Raw genomic sequence first — 18,526 nt, 5'->3', positions numbered from 1 at the left:
AGTCATTAAGACCTGTAATGTGTACACAGCCCTAGTCATTAAGACCTGTAATGTGTACACAGCCCTAGTCATTAAGACCTGTAATGTGTACACAGCCCTAGTCATTAAGACCTGTAATGTGTACACAGCTCTAGTCATTAAGACCTGTAATGTGTACACAGCTCTAGTCATTAAGACCTGTAATGTGTACACAGCCCTAGTCGTTAAGACCTGTAATGTGTACACAGCCCTAGTCATTAAGACCTGTAATGTGTACACAGCCCTAGTCATTAAGACCTGTAATGTGTACACAGCCCTAGTCATTAAGACCTGTAATGTGTACACAGCTCTAGTCGTTAAGACCTGTAATGTGTACGCAGCCCTAGTCATTAAGACCTGTAATGTGTACACAGCCCTAGTCGTTAAGACCTGTAATGTGTACACAGCTCTAGTCATTAAGACCTGTAATGTGTACGCAGCCCTAATCGTTAAGACCTGTAATGTGTACACAGCCCTAGTCATTAAGACCTGTAATGTGTACACAGCCCTAGTCATTAAGACCTGTAATGTGTACACAGCCCTAGTCATTAAGACCTGTAATGTGCACGCAGCTCTAGTCATTAAGACCTGTAATGTGTACACAGCTCTAGTCGTTAAGACCTGTAATGTGTACGCAGCCCTAGTCGTTAAGACCTGTAATGTGTACACAGCCCTAGTCATTAAGACCTGTTATGTGTACACAGCCCTAGTCGTTAAGACCTCTAATGTGTACACAGCCCTAGTCATTAAGACATGTAATGTGTACACAGCCCTAGTCATTAAGACCTGTAATGTGTACACAGCCCTAGTCATTAAGACCTGTAATGTGTACACAGCTCTAGTCATTAAGACCTGTAATGTGTACGCAGCCCTAGTCATTAAGACCTGTAATGTGTACACAGCCCTAGTCGTTAAGACCTGTAATGTGTACACACCCCTAGTCATTAAGACCTGTAATGTGTACGCAGCCCTAGTCATTAAGACCTGTAATGTGTACACAGCCCTAGTCATTAAGACCTGTAATGTGTACACACCCCTAGTCATTAAGACCTGTAATGTGTACACAGCCCTAGTCATTATGACCTGTATTTTTGTACGCAGCCCTAGTCGTTAAGACCTGTAATGTGTACACAGCCCTAGTCATTAAGACCTGTAATGTGTACGCAGCCCTAGTCGTTAAGACCTGTAATGTGTACACAGCCCTAGTCGTTAAGACCTGTAATGTGTACACAGCCCTAGTCATTAAGACCTGTAATGTGTACGCAGCCCTAGTCATTAAGACCTGTAATGTGTACACAGCCCTAGTCATTAAGACCTGTAATGTGTACACAGCCCTAGTCGTTAAGACCTGTAATGTGTACGCAGCCCTAGTCATTAAGACCTGTAATGTGTAGCAGCCCTAGTCGTTAAGACCTGTAATGTGTACACAGCCCTAGTCGTTAAGACCTGTAATGTGTACACAGCCCTAGTCGTTAAGACCTGTAATGTGTACGCAGCCCTAGTCATTAAGACCTGTTATGTGTACACAGCCCTAGTCGTTAAGACCTGTAAGGTGTACACAGCCCTAGTCATTAAGACCTGTAATGTGTACACAGCCCTAGTCATTAAGACCTGTAATGTGTACACAGCTCTAGTCATTAAGACCTGTAATGTGTACGCAGCCCTAGTCGTTAAGACCTGTAATGTGTACGCAGCCCTAGTCATTAAGACCTGTAATGTGTACACAGCCCTAGTCATTAAGACCTGTAATGTGTACACAGCTCTAGTCGTTAAGACCTGTAATGTGTACGCAGCCCTAGTCATTAAGACCTGTAATGTGTACACAGCCCTAGTCGTTAAGACCTGTAATGTGTACACAGCTCTAGTCATTAAGACCTGTAATGTGTACGCAGCCCTAGTCGTTAAGACCTGTAATGTGTACACAGCCCTAGTCATTAAGACCTGTAATGTGTACACAGCCCTAGTCATTAAGACCTGTAATGTGTACGCAGCTCTAGTCATTAAGACCTGTAATGTGTACACAGCTCTAGTCGTTAAGACCTGTAATGTGTACGCAGCCCTAGTCGTTAAGACCTGTAATGTGTACACAGCCCTAGTCATTAAGACCTGTTATGTGTACACAGCCCTAGTCGTTAAGACCTGTAATGTGTACACAGCCCTAGTCATTAAGACCTGTAATGTGTACACAGCCCTAGTCATTAAGACCTGTAATGTGTACACAGCCCTAGTCATTAAGACCTGTAACGTGTGTACACAGCTCTAGTCATTAAGACCTGTAATGTGTACGCAGCCCTAGTCGTTAAGACCTGTAATGTGTACGCAGCCCTAGTCATTAAGACCTGTAATGTGTAAGCAGCCCTAGTCATTAAGACCTGTAATGTGTACGCAGCCCTAGTCATTAAGACCTGTAATGTGTACACAGCCCTAGTCATTAAGACCTGTAATGTGTACGCAGCCCTAGTCATTAAGACCTGTAATGTGTACACAGCCCTAGTCATTAAGACCTGTAATGTGTACGCAGCCCTAGTCATTAAGACCTGTAATGTGTACGCAGCCCTAGTCATTAAGACCTGTAATGTGTACGCAGCCCTAGTCATTAAGACCTGTAATGTGTACACAGCCCTAGTCATTAAGACCTGTAATGTGTACACAGCCCTAGTCGTTAAGACCTGTAATGTGTACACAGCCCTAGTCATTAAGACCTGTAATGTGTACACAGCCCTAGTCATTAAGACCTGTAATGTGTACACAGCTCTAGTCATTAAGACCTGTAATGTGTACACAGCTCTAGTCATTAAGACCTGTAATGTGTACACAGCCCTAGTCATTAAGACCTGTAATGTGTACACAGCCCTAGTCATTAAGACCTGTAATGTGTACACAGCTCTAGTCATTAAGACCTGTAATGTGTACACAGCCCTAGTCGTTAAGACCTGTAATGTGTACACACCCCTAGTCATTAAGACCTGTAATGTGTACGCAGCCCTAGTCATTAAGACCTGTAATGTGTACACACCCCTAGTCATTAAGACCTGTAATGTGTACACACCCCTAGTCATTAAGACCTGTAATGTGTACACAGCCCTAGTCATTATGACCTGTATTTTTGTACGCAGCCCTAGTCGTTAAGACCTGTAATGTGTACACAGCCCTAGTCATTAAGACCTGTAATGTGTACGCAGCCCTAGTCGTTAAGACCTGTAATGTGTACACAGCCCTAGTCGTTAAGACCTGTAATGTGTACACAACCCTAGTCATTAAGACCTGTAATGTGTACGCAGCCCTAGTCATTAAGACCTGTAATGTGTACACAGCCCTAGTCATTAAGACCTGTAATGTGTACACAGCCCTAGTCGTTAAGACCTGTAATGTGTACACAGCCCTAGTCATTAAGACCTGTAATGTGTAGCAGCCCTAGTCGTTAAGACCTGTAATGTGTACACAGCCCTAGTCGTTAAGACCTGTTATGTGTACACAGCCCTAGTCGTTAAGACCTGTAAGGTGTACACAGCCCTAGTCATTAAGACCTGTAATGTGTACACAGCCCTAGTCATTAAGACCTGTAATGTGTACACAGCTCTAGTCATTAAGACCTGTAATGTGTACGCAGCCCTAGTCGTTAAGACCTGTAATGTGTACGCAGCCCTAGTCATTAAGACCTGTAATGTGTACGCAGCCCTAGTCATTAAGACCTGTAATGTGTACGCAGCCCTAGTCATTAAGACCTGTAATGTGTACACAGCCCTAGTCATTAAGACCTGTAATGTGTACGCAGCCCTAGTCATTAAGACCTGTAATGTGTACACACCCCTAGTCATTAAGACCTGTAATGTGTACACAGCCCTAGTCGTTAAGACCTGTAATGTGTACACACCCCTAGTCATTAAGACCTGTAATGTGTACGCAGCCCTAGTCATTAAGACCTGTAATGTGTACACAGCCCTAGTCATTAAGACCTGTAATGTGTACACACCCCTAGTCATTAAGACCTGTAATGTGTACACAGCCCTAGTCATTATGACCTGTATTTTTGTACGCAGCCCTAGTCGTTAAGACCTGTAATGTGTACACAGCCCTAGTCATTAAGACCTGTAATGTGTACGCAGCCCTAGTCGTTAAGACCTGTAATGTGTACACAGCCCTAGTCGTTAAGACCTGTAATGTGTACACAGCCCTAGTCATTAAGACCTGTAATGTGTACGCAGCCCTAGTCATTAAGACCTGTAATGTGTACACAGCCCTAGTCATTAAGACCTGTAATGTGTACACAGCCCTAGTCGTTAAGACCTGTAATGTGTACGCAGCCCTAGTCATTAAGACCTGTAATGTGTAGCAGCCCTAGTCGTTAAGACCTGTAATGTGTACACAGCCCTAGTCGTTAAGACCTGTAATGTGTACACAGCCCTAGTCGTTAAGACCTGTAATGTGTATGCAGCCCTAGTCATTAAGACCTGTAAGGTGTACACAGCCCTAGTCATTAAGACCTGTAATGTGTACACAGCCCTAGTCATTAAGACCTGTAACGTGTACACAGCGCTAGTCATTAAGACCTGTAATGTGTACGCAGCCCTAGTCGTTAAGACCTGTAATGTGTACGCAGCCCTAGTCATTAAGACCTGTAATGTGTAAGCAGCCCTAGTCATTAAGACCTGTAATGTGTACGCAGCCCTAGTCATTAAGACCTGTAATGTGTACACAGCCCTAGTCATTAAGACCTGTAATGTGTACGCAGCCCTAGTCATTAAGACCTGTAATGTGTACACAGCCCTAGTCATTAAGACCTGTAATGTGTACACACCCCTAGTCATTAAGACCTGTAATGTGTACACAGCCCTAGTCATTATGACCTGTATTTTTGTACGCAGCCCTAGTCGTTAAGACATGTAATGTGTACACAGCCCTAGTCATTAAGACCTGTAATGTGTACGCAGCCCTAGTCGTTAAGACCTGTAATGTGTACACAGCCCTAGTCGTTAAGACCTGTAATGTGTACACAGCCCTAGTCATTAAGACCTGTAATGTGTACGCAGCCCTAGTCATTAAGACCTGTAATGTGTACACAGCCCTAGTCATTAAGACCTGTAATGTGTACACAGCCCTAGTCGTTAAGACCTGTAATGTGTACGCAGCCCTAGTCATTAAGACCTGTAATGTGTAGCAGCCCTAGTCGTTAAGACCTGTAATGTGTACACAGCCCTAGTCGTTAAGACCTGTTATGTGTACACAGCCCTAGTCGTTAAGACCTGTAAGGTGTACACAGCCCTAGTCATTAAGACCTGTAATGTGTACACAGCCCTAGTCATTAAGACCTGTAATGTGTACGCAGCCCTAGTCATTAAGACCTGTAATGTGTACGCAGCCCTAGTCATTAAGACCTGTAATGTGTACGCAGCCCTAGTCATTAAGACCTGTAATGTGTACACAGCCCTAGTCATTAAGACCTGTAATGTGTACGCAGCCCTAGTCATTAAGACCTGTAATGTGTACACAGCCCTAGTCATTAAGACCTGTAATGTGTACGCAGCCCTAGTCATTAAGACCTGTAATGTGTACGCAGCCCTAGTCATTAAGACCTGTAATGTGTACGCAGCCCTAGTCATTAAGACCTGTAATGTGTACACAGCCCTAGTCATTAAGACCTGTAATGTGTACACAGCCCTAGTCGTTAAGACCTGTAATGTGTACACAGCCCTAGTCGTTAAGACCTGTAATGTGTACACAGCTCTAGTCGTTAAGACCTGTAATGTGTACGCAGCCCTAGTCGTTAAGACCTGTAATGTGTACGCAGCCCTAGTCATTAAGACCTCTAATGTGTACGCAGCCCTAGTCCTTAAGACCTGTAATGTGTACGCAGCCCTAGTCGTTAAGACCTGTAATGTGTACGCAGCCCTAGTCGTTAAGACCTGTAATGTGTACGCAGCCCTAGTCATTAAGACCTGTAATGTGTACACAGCCCTAGTCGTTAAGACCTGTTATGTGTACACAGCCCTAGTCGTTAAGACCTGTAAGGTGTACACAGCCCTAGTCATTAAGACCTGTAATGTGTACACAGCCCTAGTCATTAAGACCTGTAATGTGTACACAGCTCTAGTCATTAAGACCTGTAATGTGTACGCAGCCCTAGTCGTTAAGACCTGTAATGTGTACGCAGCCCTAGTCATTAAGACCTGTAATGTGTACGCAGCCCTAGTCATTAAGACCTGTAATGTGTACGCAGCCCTAGTCATTAAGACCTGTAATGTGTACACAGCCCTAGTCATTAAGACCTGTAATGTGTACGCAGCCCTAGTCATTAAGACCTGTAATGTGTACACAGCCCTAGTCATTAAGACCTGTAATGTGTACGCAGCCCTAGTCATTAAGACCTGTAATGTGTACGCAGCCCTAGTCATTAAGACCTGTAATGTGTACGCAGCCCTAGTCATTAAGACCTGTAATGTGTACACAGCCCTAGTCATTAAGACCTGTAATGTGTACACAGCCCTAGTCGTTAAGACCTGTAATGTGTACACAGCCCTAGTCGTTAAGACCTGTAATGTGTACACAGCTCTAGTCGTTAAGACCTGTAATGTGTACGCAGCCCTAGTCGTTAAGACCTGTAATGTGTACGCAGCCCTAGTCATTAAGACCTCTAATGTGTACGCAGCCCTAGTCCTTAAGACCTGTAATGTGTACGCAGCCCTAGTCGTTAAGACCTGTAATGTGTACGCAGCCCTAGTCGTTAAGACCTGTAATGTGTACGCAGCCCTAGTCATTAAGACCTGTTATGTGTACACAGCCCTAGTCATTAAGACCTGTAATGTGTACGCAGCTCTAGTCATTAAGACCTGTAATGTGTACACAGCCCTAGTCCTTAAGACCTGTAAAGTGTACGCAGCCCTAGTCGTTAAGACCTGTAATGTGTACGCAGCCCTAGTCATTAAGACCTGTAATGTGTACGCAGCCCTAGTCATTAAGACCTGTAATGTGTACGCAGCCCTAGTCATTAAGACCTGTAATGTGTACACAGCCCTAGTCATTAAGACCTGTAATGTGTACGCAGCCCTAGTCATTAAGACCTGTAATGTGTACACAGCCCTAGTCATTAAGACCTGTAATGTGTACGCAGCCCTAGTCATTAAGACCTGTAATGTGTACGCAGCCCTAGTCATTAAGACCTGTAATATGTACGCAGCCCTAGTCGTTAAGACCTGTAATGTGTACACAGCCCTAGTCATTAAGACCTGTAATGTGTACACAGCCCTAGTCGTTAAGACCTGTAATGTGTACACAGCCCTAGTCGTTAAGACCTGTAATGTGTACACAGCTCTAGTCATTAAGACCTGTAATGTGTACGCAGCCCTAGTCGTTAAGACCTGTAATGTGTACGCAGCCCTAGTCATTAAGACCTGTAATGTGTACGCAGCCCTAGTCCTTAAGACCTGTAATGTGTATGCAGCCCTAGTCGTTAAGACCTGTAATGTGTACGCAGCCCTAGTCGTTAAGACATGTAATGTGTACGCAGCCCTAGTCATTAAGACCTGTAATGTGTACACAGCCCTAGTCGCAGCCCTAGTCATTAAGACCTGTAATGTGTACGCAGCCCTAGTCATTAAGACCTGTAATGTGTACACAGCCCTAGTCATTAAGACCTGTAATGTGTACGCAGCCCTAGTCGTTAAGACCTGTAATGTGTACACAGCCCTAGTCATTAAGACCTGTAATGTGTACGCAGCCCTAGTCATTAAGACCTGTAATGTGTACACAGCCCTAGTCATTAAGACCTGTAATGTGTACACAGCCCTAGTCATTAAGACCTGTAATGTGTACGCAGCCCTAGTCATTAAGACCTGTAATGTGTACACAGCCCTAGTCATTAAGACCTGTAATGTGTACGCAGCCCTAGTCGTTAAGACCTGTAATGTGTACACAGCTCTAGTCATTAAGACCTGTAATGTGTACGCAGCCCTAGTCATTAAGACCTGTAATGTGTACACAGCCCTAGTCATTAAGACCTGTAATGTGTACACAGCCCTAGTCATTAAGACCTGTAATGTGTACACAGCTCTAGTCATTAAGACCTGTAATGTGTACACAGCTCTAGTCATTAAGACCTGTAATGTGTACACAGCCGTAGTCATTAAGACCTGTAATGTGTACACAGCCCTAGTCATTAAGACCTGTAATGTGTACACAGCTCTAGTCATTAAGACCTGTAATGTGTACACAGCCCTAGTCGTTAAGACCTGTAATGTGTACACACCCCTAGTCATTAAGACCTGTAATGTGTACGCAGCCCTAGTCATTAAGACCTGTAATGTGTACACAGCCCTAGTCATTAAGACCTGTAATGTGTACACACCCCTAGTCATTAAGACCTGTAATGTGTACACAGCCCTAGTCATTATGACCTGTATTTTTGTACGCAGCCCTAGTCGTTAAGACATGTAATGTGTACACAGCCCTAGTCATTAAGACCTGTAATGTGTACGCAGCCCTAGTCGTTAAGACCTGTAATGTGTACACAGCCCTAGTCGTTAAGACCTGTAATGTGTACACAGCCCTAGTCATTAAGACCTGTAATGTGTACGCAGCCCTAGTCATTAAGACCTGTAATGTGTACACAGCCCTAGTCATTAAGACCTGTAATGTGTACACAGCCCTAGTCGTTAAGACCTGTAATGTGTACGCAGCCCTAGTCATTAAGACCTGTAATGTGTAGCAGCCCTAGTCGTTAAGACCTGTAATGTGTACACAGCCCTAGTCGTTAAGACCTGTTATGTGTACACAGCCCTAGTCGTTAAGACCTGTAAGGTGTACACAGCCCTAGTCATTAAGACCTGTAATGTGTACACAGCCCTAGTCATTAAGACCTGTAATGTGTACACAGCTCTAGTCATTAAGACCTGTAATGTGTACGCAGCCCTAGTCGTTAAGACCTGTAATGTGTACGCAGCCCTAGTCATTAAGACCTGTAATGTGTACGCAGCCCTAGTCATTAAGACATGTAATGTGTACGCAGCCCTAGTCATTAAGACCTGTAATGTGTACACAGCCCTAGTCATTAAGACCTGTAATGTGTACGCAGCCCTAGTCATTAAGACCTGTAATGTGTACACAGCCCTAGTCATTAAGACCTGTAATGTGTACGCAGCCCTAGTCATTAAGACCTGTAATGTGTACGCAGCCCTAGTCATTAAGACCTGTAATGTGTACGCAGCCCTAGTCATTAAGACCTGTAATGTGTACACAGCCCTAGTCATTAAGACCTGTAATGTGTACACAGCCCTAGTCGTTAAGACCTGTAATGTGTACACAGCCCTAGTCGTTAAGACCTGTAATGTGTACACAGCTCTAGTCATTAAGACCTGTAATGTGTACGCAGCCCTAGTCGTTAAGACCTGTAATGTGTACGCAGCCCTAGTCATTAAGACCTCTAATGTGTACGCAGCCCTAGTCCTTAAGACCTGTAATGTGTACGCAGCCCTAGTCGTTAAGACCTGTAATGTGTACGCAGCCCTAGTCGTTAAGACCTGTAATGTGTACGCAGCCCTAGTCATTAAGACCTGTTATGTGTACACAGCCCTAGTCATTAAGACCTGTAATGTGTACGCAGCTCTAGTCATTAAGACCTGTAATGTGTACACAGCCCTAGTCCTTAAGACCTGTAAAGTGTACGCAGCCCTAGTCGTTAAGACCTGTAATGTGTACGCAGCCCTAGTCATTAAGACCTGTAATGTGTACGCAGCCCTAGTCATTAAGACCTGTAATGTGTACGCAGCCCTAGTCATTAAGACCTGTAATGTGTACACAGCCCTAGTCATTAAGACCTGTAATGTGTACGCAGCCCTAGTCATTAAGACCTGTAATGTGTACACAGCCCTAGTCATTAAGACCTGTAATGTGTACGCAGCCCTAGTCATTAAGACCTGTAATGTGTACGCAGCCCTAGTCATTAAGACCTGTAATATGTACGCAGCCCTAGTCGTTAAGACCTGTAATGTGTACACAGCCCTAGTCATTAAGACCTGTAATGTGTACACAGCCCTAGTCGTTAAGACCTGTAATGTGTACACAGCCCTAGTCGTTAAGACCTGTAATGTGTACACAGCTCTAGTCATTAAGACCTGTAATGTGTACGCAGCCCTAGTCGTTAAGACCTGTAATGTGTACGCAGCCCTAGTCATTAAGACCTGTAATGTGTACGCAGCCCTAGTCCTTAAGACCTGTAATGTGTATGCAGCCCTAGTCGTTAAGACCTGTAATGTGTACGCAGCCCTAGTCGTTAAGACATGTAATGTGTACGCAGCCCTAGTCATTAAGACCTGTAATGTGTACACAGCCCTAGTCGCAGCCCTAGTCATTAAGACCTGTAATGTGTACGCAGCCCTAGTCATTAAGACCTGTAATGTGTACACAGCCCTAGTCATTAAGACCTGTAATGTGTACGCAGCCCTAGTCGTTAAGACCTGTAATGTGTACACAGCCCTAGTCATTAAGACCTGTAATGTGTACGCAGCCCTAGTCATTAAGACCTGTAATGTGTACACAGCCCTAGTCATTAAGACCTGTAATGTGTACACAGCCCTAGTCATTAAGACCTGTAATGTGTACGCAGCCCTAGTCATTAAGACCTGTAATGTGTACACAGCCCTAGTCATTAAGACCTGTAATGTGTACGCAGCCCTAGTCGTTAAGACCTGTAATGTGTACACAGCTCTAGTCATTAAGACCTGTAATGTGTACGCAGCCCTAGTCATTAAGACCTGTAATGTGTACACAGCCCTAGTCATTAAGACCTGTAATGTGTACACAGCTCTAGTCGTTAAGACCTGTAATGTGTACACAGCCCTAGTCATTAAGACCTGTAATGTGTACACAGCCCTAGTCGTTAAGACCTGTAATGTGTACACAGCCCTAGTCGTTAAGACCTGTAATGTGTACACAGCCCTAGTCATTAAGACCTGTAATGTGTACACAGCCCTAGTCATTAAGACCTGTAATGTGTACACAGCCCTAGTCATTAAGACCTGTAATGTGTACACAGCCCTAGTCGTTAAGACCTGTAATGTGTACACAGCCCTAGTCGTTAAGACCTGTAATGTGTACACAGCTCTAGTCATTAAGACCTGTAATGTGTACGCAGCCCTAGTCGTTAAGACCTGTAATGTGTACGCAGCCCTAGTCATTAAGACCTGTAATGTGTACGCAGCCCTAGTCCTTAAGACCTGTAATGTGTACGCAGCCCTAGTCGTTAAGACCTGTAATGTGTACGCAGCCCTAGTCGTTAAGACCTGTAATGTGTACGCAGCCCTAGTCATTAAGACCTGTAATGTGTACACAGCCCTAGTCGCAGCCCTATTCATTAAGACCTGTAATGTGTACGCAGCCCTAGTCATTAAGACCTGTAATGTGTACACAGCCCTAGTCATTAAGACCTGTAATGTGTACGCAGCCCTAGTCGTTAAGACCTGTAATGTGTACACAGCCCTAGTCATTAAGACCTGTAATGTGTACGCAGCCCTAGTCATTAAGACCTGTAATGTGTACACAGCCCTAGTCATTAAGACCTGTAATGTGTACACAGCCCTAGTCATTAAGACCTGTAATGTGTACGCAGCCCTAGTCATTAAGACCTGTAATGTGTACACAGCCCTAGTCATTAAGACCTGTAATGTGTACGCAGCCCTAGTCGTTAAGACCTGTAATGTGTACACAGCCCTAGTCATTAAGACCTGTAATGTGTACGCAGCCCTAGTCATTAAGACCTGTAATGTGTACACAGCCCTAGTCATTAAGACCTGTAATGTGTACACAGCTCTAGTCGTTAAGACCTGTAATGTGTACACAGCCCTAGTCATTAAGACCTGTAATGTGTACACAGCCCTAGTCGTTAAGACCTGTAATGTGTACACAGCCCTAGTCGTTAAGACCTGTAATGTGTACACAGCCCTAGTCATTAAGACCTGTAATGTGTACACAGCCCTAGTCATTAAGACCTGTAATGTGTACACAGCCCTAGTCATTAAGACCTGTAATGTGTACACAGCTCTAGTCATTAAGACCTGTAATGTGTACACAGCCCTAGTCGTTAAGACCTGTAATGTGTACACAGCCCTAGTCATTAAGACCTGTAATGTGTACACAGCCCTAGTCATTAAGACCTGTAATGTGTACACAGCCCTAGTCATTAAGACCTGTAATGTGTACACAGCCCTAGTCATTAAGACCTGTAATGTGTACACAGCCCTAGTCATTAAGACCTGTAATGTGTACGCAGCCCTAGTCATTAAGACCTGTAATGTGTACACAGCCCTAGTCATTAAGACCTGTAATGTGTACACAGCCCTAGTCGTTAAGACCTGTAATGTGTACACAGCCCTAGTCATTAAGACCTGTAATGTGTACACAGCCCTAGTCATTAAGACCTGTAATGTGTACGCAGCCCTAGTCATTAAGACCTGTAATGTGTACACAGCCCTAGTCATTAAGACCTGTAATGTGTACACAGCCCTAGTTGTTAAGACCTGTAATGTGTACACAGCTCTAGTCATTAAGACCTGTAAGGTGTACACAGCCCTAGTCATTAAGACCTGTAATGTGTACGCAGCTCTAGTCGTTAAGACCTGTAATGTGTACACAGCTCTAGTCATTAAGACCTGTTATGTGTACACAGCCCTAGTCGTTAAGACCTGTAATGTGTACACAGCCCTAGTCGTTAAGACCTGTAACGTGTACACAGCCCTAGTCGTTAAGACCTGTAACGTGTACGCAGCCCTAGTCGTTAAGACCTGTAATGTGTACGCAGCCCTAGTCGTTAAGACCTGTAATGTGTACACAGCCCTAGTCATTAAGACCTGTAATGTGTACACAGCCCTAGTCATTAAGACCTGTAATGTGTACACAGCTCTAGTCATTAAGACCTGTAATGTGTACACAGCCCTAGTCATTAAGACCTGTAATGTGTAAACAGCCCTAGTCATTAAGACCTGTAATGTGTACACAGCTCTAGTCATTAAGACCTGTAATGTGTACACAGCTCTACTCATTAAGACCTGTAATGTGTACACAGCCCTAGTCATTAAGACCTGTAATGTGTACACAGCCCTAGTCATTAAGACCTGTAATGTGTACGCAGCCCTAGTCGTTAAGACCTGTAATGTGTACACAGCCCTAGTCATTAAGACCTGTAATGTGTACGCAGCCCTAGTCGTTAAGACCTGTAATGTGTACACAGCCCTAGTCATTAAGACCTGTAATGTGTACACAGCCCTAGTCATTAAGACCTGTAATGTGTACACAGCCCTAGTCATTAAGACCTGTAATGTGTACGCAGCTCTAGTCATTAAGACCTGTAATGTGTACACAGCTCTAGTCGTTAAGACCTGTAATGTGTACGCAGCCCTAGTCGTTAAGACCTGTAATGTGTACACAGCCCTAGTCATTAAGACCTGTAATGTGTACACAGCCCTAGTCATTAAGACCTGTAATGTGTACGCAGCCCTAGTCATTAAGACCTGTAATGTGTACACAGCCCTAGTCATTAAGACCTGTATTTTTGTACGCAGCCCTAGTCGTTAAGACCTGTAATGTGTACGCAGCCCTAGTCATTAAGACCTGTAATGTGTACGCAGCCCTAGTCATTAAGACCTGTAATGTGTACACAGCCCTAGTCATTAAGACCTGTAATGTGTACACAGCCCTAGTCATTAAGACCTGTAATGTGTACACAGCCCTAGTCATTAAGACCTGTAATGTGTACACAGCCCTAGTCGTTAAGACCTGTAATGTGTACACCGCTCTAGTCATTAAGACCTGTAAGGTGTACACAGCCCTAGTCATTAAGACCTGTAATGTGTACGCAGCCCTAGTCATTAAGACCTGTAATGTGTACACACCCCTAGTCATTAAGACCTGTAATGTGTACACAGCCCTAGTCATTAAGACCTGTATTTTTGTACGCAGCCCTAGTCGTTAAGACCTGTAATGTGTACGCAGCCCTAGTCATTAAGACCTGTAATGTGTACGCAGCCCTAGTCGTTAAGACCTGTAATGTGTACACAGCCCTAGTCGTTAAGACCTGTAATGTGTACACAGCCCTAGTCATTAAGACCTGTAATGTGTACACAGCCCTAGTCATTAAGACCTGTAATGTGTACGCAGCCCTAGTCGTTAAGACCTGTAATGTGTACACAGCCCTAGTCGTTAAGACCTGTAATGTGTACACAGCCCTAGTCATTAAGACCTGTAATGTGTACGCAGCCCTAGTCGTTAAGACCTGTAATGTGTACACAGCCCTAGTCGTTAAGACCTGTAATGTGTACACAGCCCTAGTCATTAAGACCTGTAATGTGTACGCAGCCCTAGTCATTAAGACCTGTAATGTGTACACAGCCCTAGTCATTAAGACCTGTAATGTGTACACAGCCCTAGTCGTTAAGACCTGTAATGTGTACACAGCCCTAGTCATTAAGACCTGTAATGTGTACACAGCCCTAGTCATTAAGACCTGTAATGTGTACGCAGCCCTAGTCATTAAGACCTGTAATGTGTACACAGCCCTAGTCATTAAGACCTGTAATGTGTACACAGCCCTAGTCGTTAAGACCTGTAATGTGTACACAGCTCTAGTCATTAAGACCTGTAAGGTGTACACAGCCCTAGTCATTAAGACCTGTAATGTGTATGCAGCTCTAGTCGTTAAGACCTGTAATGTGTACACAGCTCTAGTCATTAAGACCTGTTATGTGTACACAGCCCTAGTCGTTAAGACCTGTAATGTGTACACAGCCCTAGTCGTTAAGACCTGTAACGTGTACACAGCCCTAGTCGTTAAGACCTGTAACGTGTACGCAGCCCTAGTCGTTAAGACCTGTAATGTGTACGCAGCCCTAGTCGTTAAGACCTGTAATGTGTACACAGCCCTAGTCATTAAGACCTGTAATGTGTACACAGCCCTAGTCATTAAGACCTGTAATGTGTACACAGCCCTAGTCATTAAGACCTGCAATGTGTACACAGCTCTAGTCATTAAGACCTGTAATGTGTACACAGCTCTAGTCATTAAGACCTGTAATGTGTACACAGCCCTAGTCATTAAGACCTGTAATGTGTACACAGCCCTAGTCATTAAGACCTGTAATGTGTACACAGCTCTAGTCATTAAGACCTGTAATGTGTACACAGCTCTAGTCATTAAGACCTGTAATGTGTACACAGCCCTAGTCATTAAGACCTGTAATGTGTACGCAGCCCTAGTCATTAAGACCTGTAATGTGTATGCAGCTCTAGTCGTTAAGACCTGTAATGTGTACACAGCCCTAGTCATTAAGACCTGTAATGTGTACACAGCCCTAGTCGTTAAGACCTGTAATGTGTACACAGCCCTAGTCATTAAGACCTGTAATGTGTACGCAGCCCTAGTCATTAAGACCTGTAATGTGTACACAGCCCTAGTCATTAAGACCTGTAATGTGTACGCAGCCCTAGTCGTTAAGACCTGTAATGTGTACGCAGCCCTAGTCGTTAAGACCTGTAATGTGTACGCAGCTCTAGTCATTAAGACCTGTAATGTGTACACAGCCCTAGTCGTTAAGACCTGTAATGTGTACACAGCCCTAGTCGCAGCCCTAGTCGTTAAGACCTGTAATGTGTACACAGCCCTAGTCGTTAAGACCTGTAATGTGTACACAGCCCTAGTCATTAAGACCTGTAATGTGTACACAGCTCTAGTCATTAAGACCTGTAATGTGTACGCAGCCCTAGTCATTAAGACCTGTAATGTGTACACAGCCCTAGTCGTTAAGACCTGTAATGTGTACACAGCCCTAGTCGTTAAGACCTGTAATGTGTACACAGCCCTAGTCGCAGCCCTAGTCATTAAGACCTGTAATGTGTACACAGCCCTAGTCATTAAGACCTGTAATGTGTACGCAGCCCTAGTCATTAAGACCTGTAATGTGTACACAGCCCTAGTCGTTAAGACCTGTAATGTGTACACAGCCCTAGTCGTTAAAACCTGTAATGTGTACACAGCCCTAGTCGCAGCCCTAGTCATTAAGACCTGTAATGTGTACACAGCCCTAGTCATTAAGACCTGTAATGTGTACACAGCTCTAGTCGTTAAGACCTGTAATGTGTACACAGCCCTAGTCGTTAAGACCTGTAATGTGTACACATCTCTAGTCGTTAAGACCTGTAATGTGTACGCAGCCCTAGTCGTTAAGACCTGTAATGTGTACACAGCCCTAGTCATTAAGACCTGTAATGTGTACACAGCCCTAGTCATTAAGACCTGTAATGTGTACACAGCCCTAGTCATTAAGACCTGCAATGTGTACACAGCTCTAGTCATTAAGACCTGTAATGTGTACACAGCTCTAGTCATTAAGACCTGTAATGTGTACACAGCCCTAGTCATTAAGACCTGTAATGTGTACACAGCCCTAGTCATTAAGACCTGTAATGTGTACACAGCTCTAGTCATTAAGACCTGTAATGTGTACACAGCTCTAGTCATTAAGACCTGTAATGTGTACACAGCCCTAGTCATTAAGACCTGTAATGTGTACGCAGCCCTAGTCATTAAGACCTGTAATGTGTATGCAGCTCTAGTCGTTAAGACCTGTAATGTGTACACAGCCCTAGTCATTAAGACCTGTAATGTGTACACAGCCCTAGTCGTTAAGACCTGTAATGTGTACACAGCCCTAGTCATTAAGACCTGTAATGTGTACGCAGCCCTAGTCATTAAGACCTGTAATGTGTACACAGCCCTAGTCATTAAGACCTGTAATGTGTACGCAGCCCTAGTCGTTAAGACCTGTAATGTGTACGCAGCCCTAGTCGTTAAGACCTGTAATGTGTACACAGCCCTAGTCGTTAAGACCTGTAATGTGCACACAGCCCTAGTCGTTAAAACCTGTAATGTGTACACAGCTCTAGTCATTAAGACCTGTAATGTGTACACAGCCCTAGTCATTAAGACCTGTAATGTGTACGCAGCCCTAGTCATTAAGACCTGTAATGTGTACACAGCCCTAGTCGTTAAGACCTGTAATGTGTACACAGCCCTAGTCGTTAAGACCTGTAATGTGTACACAGCTCTAGTCGTTAAGACCTGTAATGTGTACACAGCCCTAGTCATTAAGACCTGTAATGTGTACACAGCCCTAGTCATTAAGACCTGTAATGTGTACGCAGCCCTAGTCATTAAGACCTGTTATGTGTACGCAGCCCTAGTCGTTAAGACCTGTAACGTGTACGCAGCCCTAGTCATTAAGACCTGTAATGTGTACGCAGCCCTAGTCATTAAGACCTGTAATGTGTACGCAGCTCTAGTCATTAAGACCTGTAATGTGTACATAGCCCTAGTCATTAAGACCTGTAATGTGTACACAGCCCTAGTCATTAAGACCTGTAATGTGTACACAGCCCTAGTCGTTAAGACCTGTAATGTGTACACAGCCCTAGTCGTTAAGACCTGTAATGTGTACACAGCCCTAGTCATTAAGACCTGTAAAGTGTACACAGCCCTAGTCATTAAGACCTGTAATGTGTACACAGCCCTAGTCATTAAGACCTGTAATGTGTACGCAGCCCTAGTCATTAAGACCTGTTATGTGTACGCAGCCCTAGTCGTTAAGACCTGTAACGTGTACGCAGCCCTAGTCGTTAAGACCTGTAATGTGTAAGCAGCCCTAGTCGTTAAGACCTGTAATGTGTACGCAGCCCTAGTCATTAAGACCTGTAATGTGTAGCAGCCCTAGTCGTTAAGACCTGTAATGTGTACACAGCCCTAGTCATTAAGACCTGTAATGTGTACACAGCCCTAGTCGTTAAGACCTGTAATGTGTACACATCCCTAGTCATTAAGACCTGTAATGTGTACACAGCCCTAGTCATTAAGACCTGTAAAGTGTACACAGCCCTAGTCGTTAAGACCTGTAATGTTTACACAGCCCTAGTCATTAAGACCTGTAATGTGTACGCAGCCCTAGTCATTAAGACCTGTTATGTGTACGCAGCCCTAGTCGTTAAGACCTGTAACGTGTACGCAGCCCTAGTCGTTAAGACCTGTAATGTGTATGCAGCCCTAGTCGTTAAGACCTGTAATGTGTACACAGCCCTAGTCGTTAAGACCTGTTATGTGTACACAGCCCTAGTCGTTAAGACCTGTTATGTGTACACAGCCCTAGTCGTTAAGACCTGTTATGTGTACACAGCCCTAGTCGTTAAGACCTGTTATGTGTACACAGCCCTAGTCGTTAAGACCTGTTATGTGTACACAGCCCTAGTCATTAAGACCTGTTATGTTTACGCAGCCCTAGTCGTTAAGACCTGTTATGTGTACACAGCCCTAGTCATTAAGACCTGTAATGTGTACACAGCCCTAGTCGTTAAGACCTGTAATGTGTACACAGCCCTAGTCGTTAAGACCTGTTATGTGTACACAGCCCTAGTCATTAAGACCTGTTATGTTTACGCAGCCCTAGTCGTTAAGACCTGTTATGTGTACACAGCCCTAGTC

The 18,526-nt window shown here is 44.2% G+C and overlaps 1 protein-coding gene across 1 annotated transcript in view; it reads left to right on the top strand.

Moving 5' to 3' along the window:
* Positions 1 to 18,526, top strand: part of grin3bb (glutamate receptor, ionotropic, N-methyl-D-aspartate 3Bb) — a gene marked incomplete at both ends in the record, with an annotated part of 569,733 nt that overhangs the window by 534,125 nt on the left and 17,082 nt on the right.

This window comes from Notolepis coatsorum, assembly GCF_963971535.1.
Source record: "Notolepis coatsorum genome assembly, chromosome: 3".
NCBI lineage: Eukaryota > Metazoa > Chordata > Actinopteri > Aulopiformes > Paralepididae > Notolepis > Notolepis coatsorum.
Note: the sequence above shows the minus strand (reverse complement) of the source record. Positions and strands in the feature narration are given on the sequence as shown.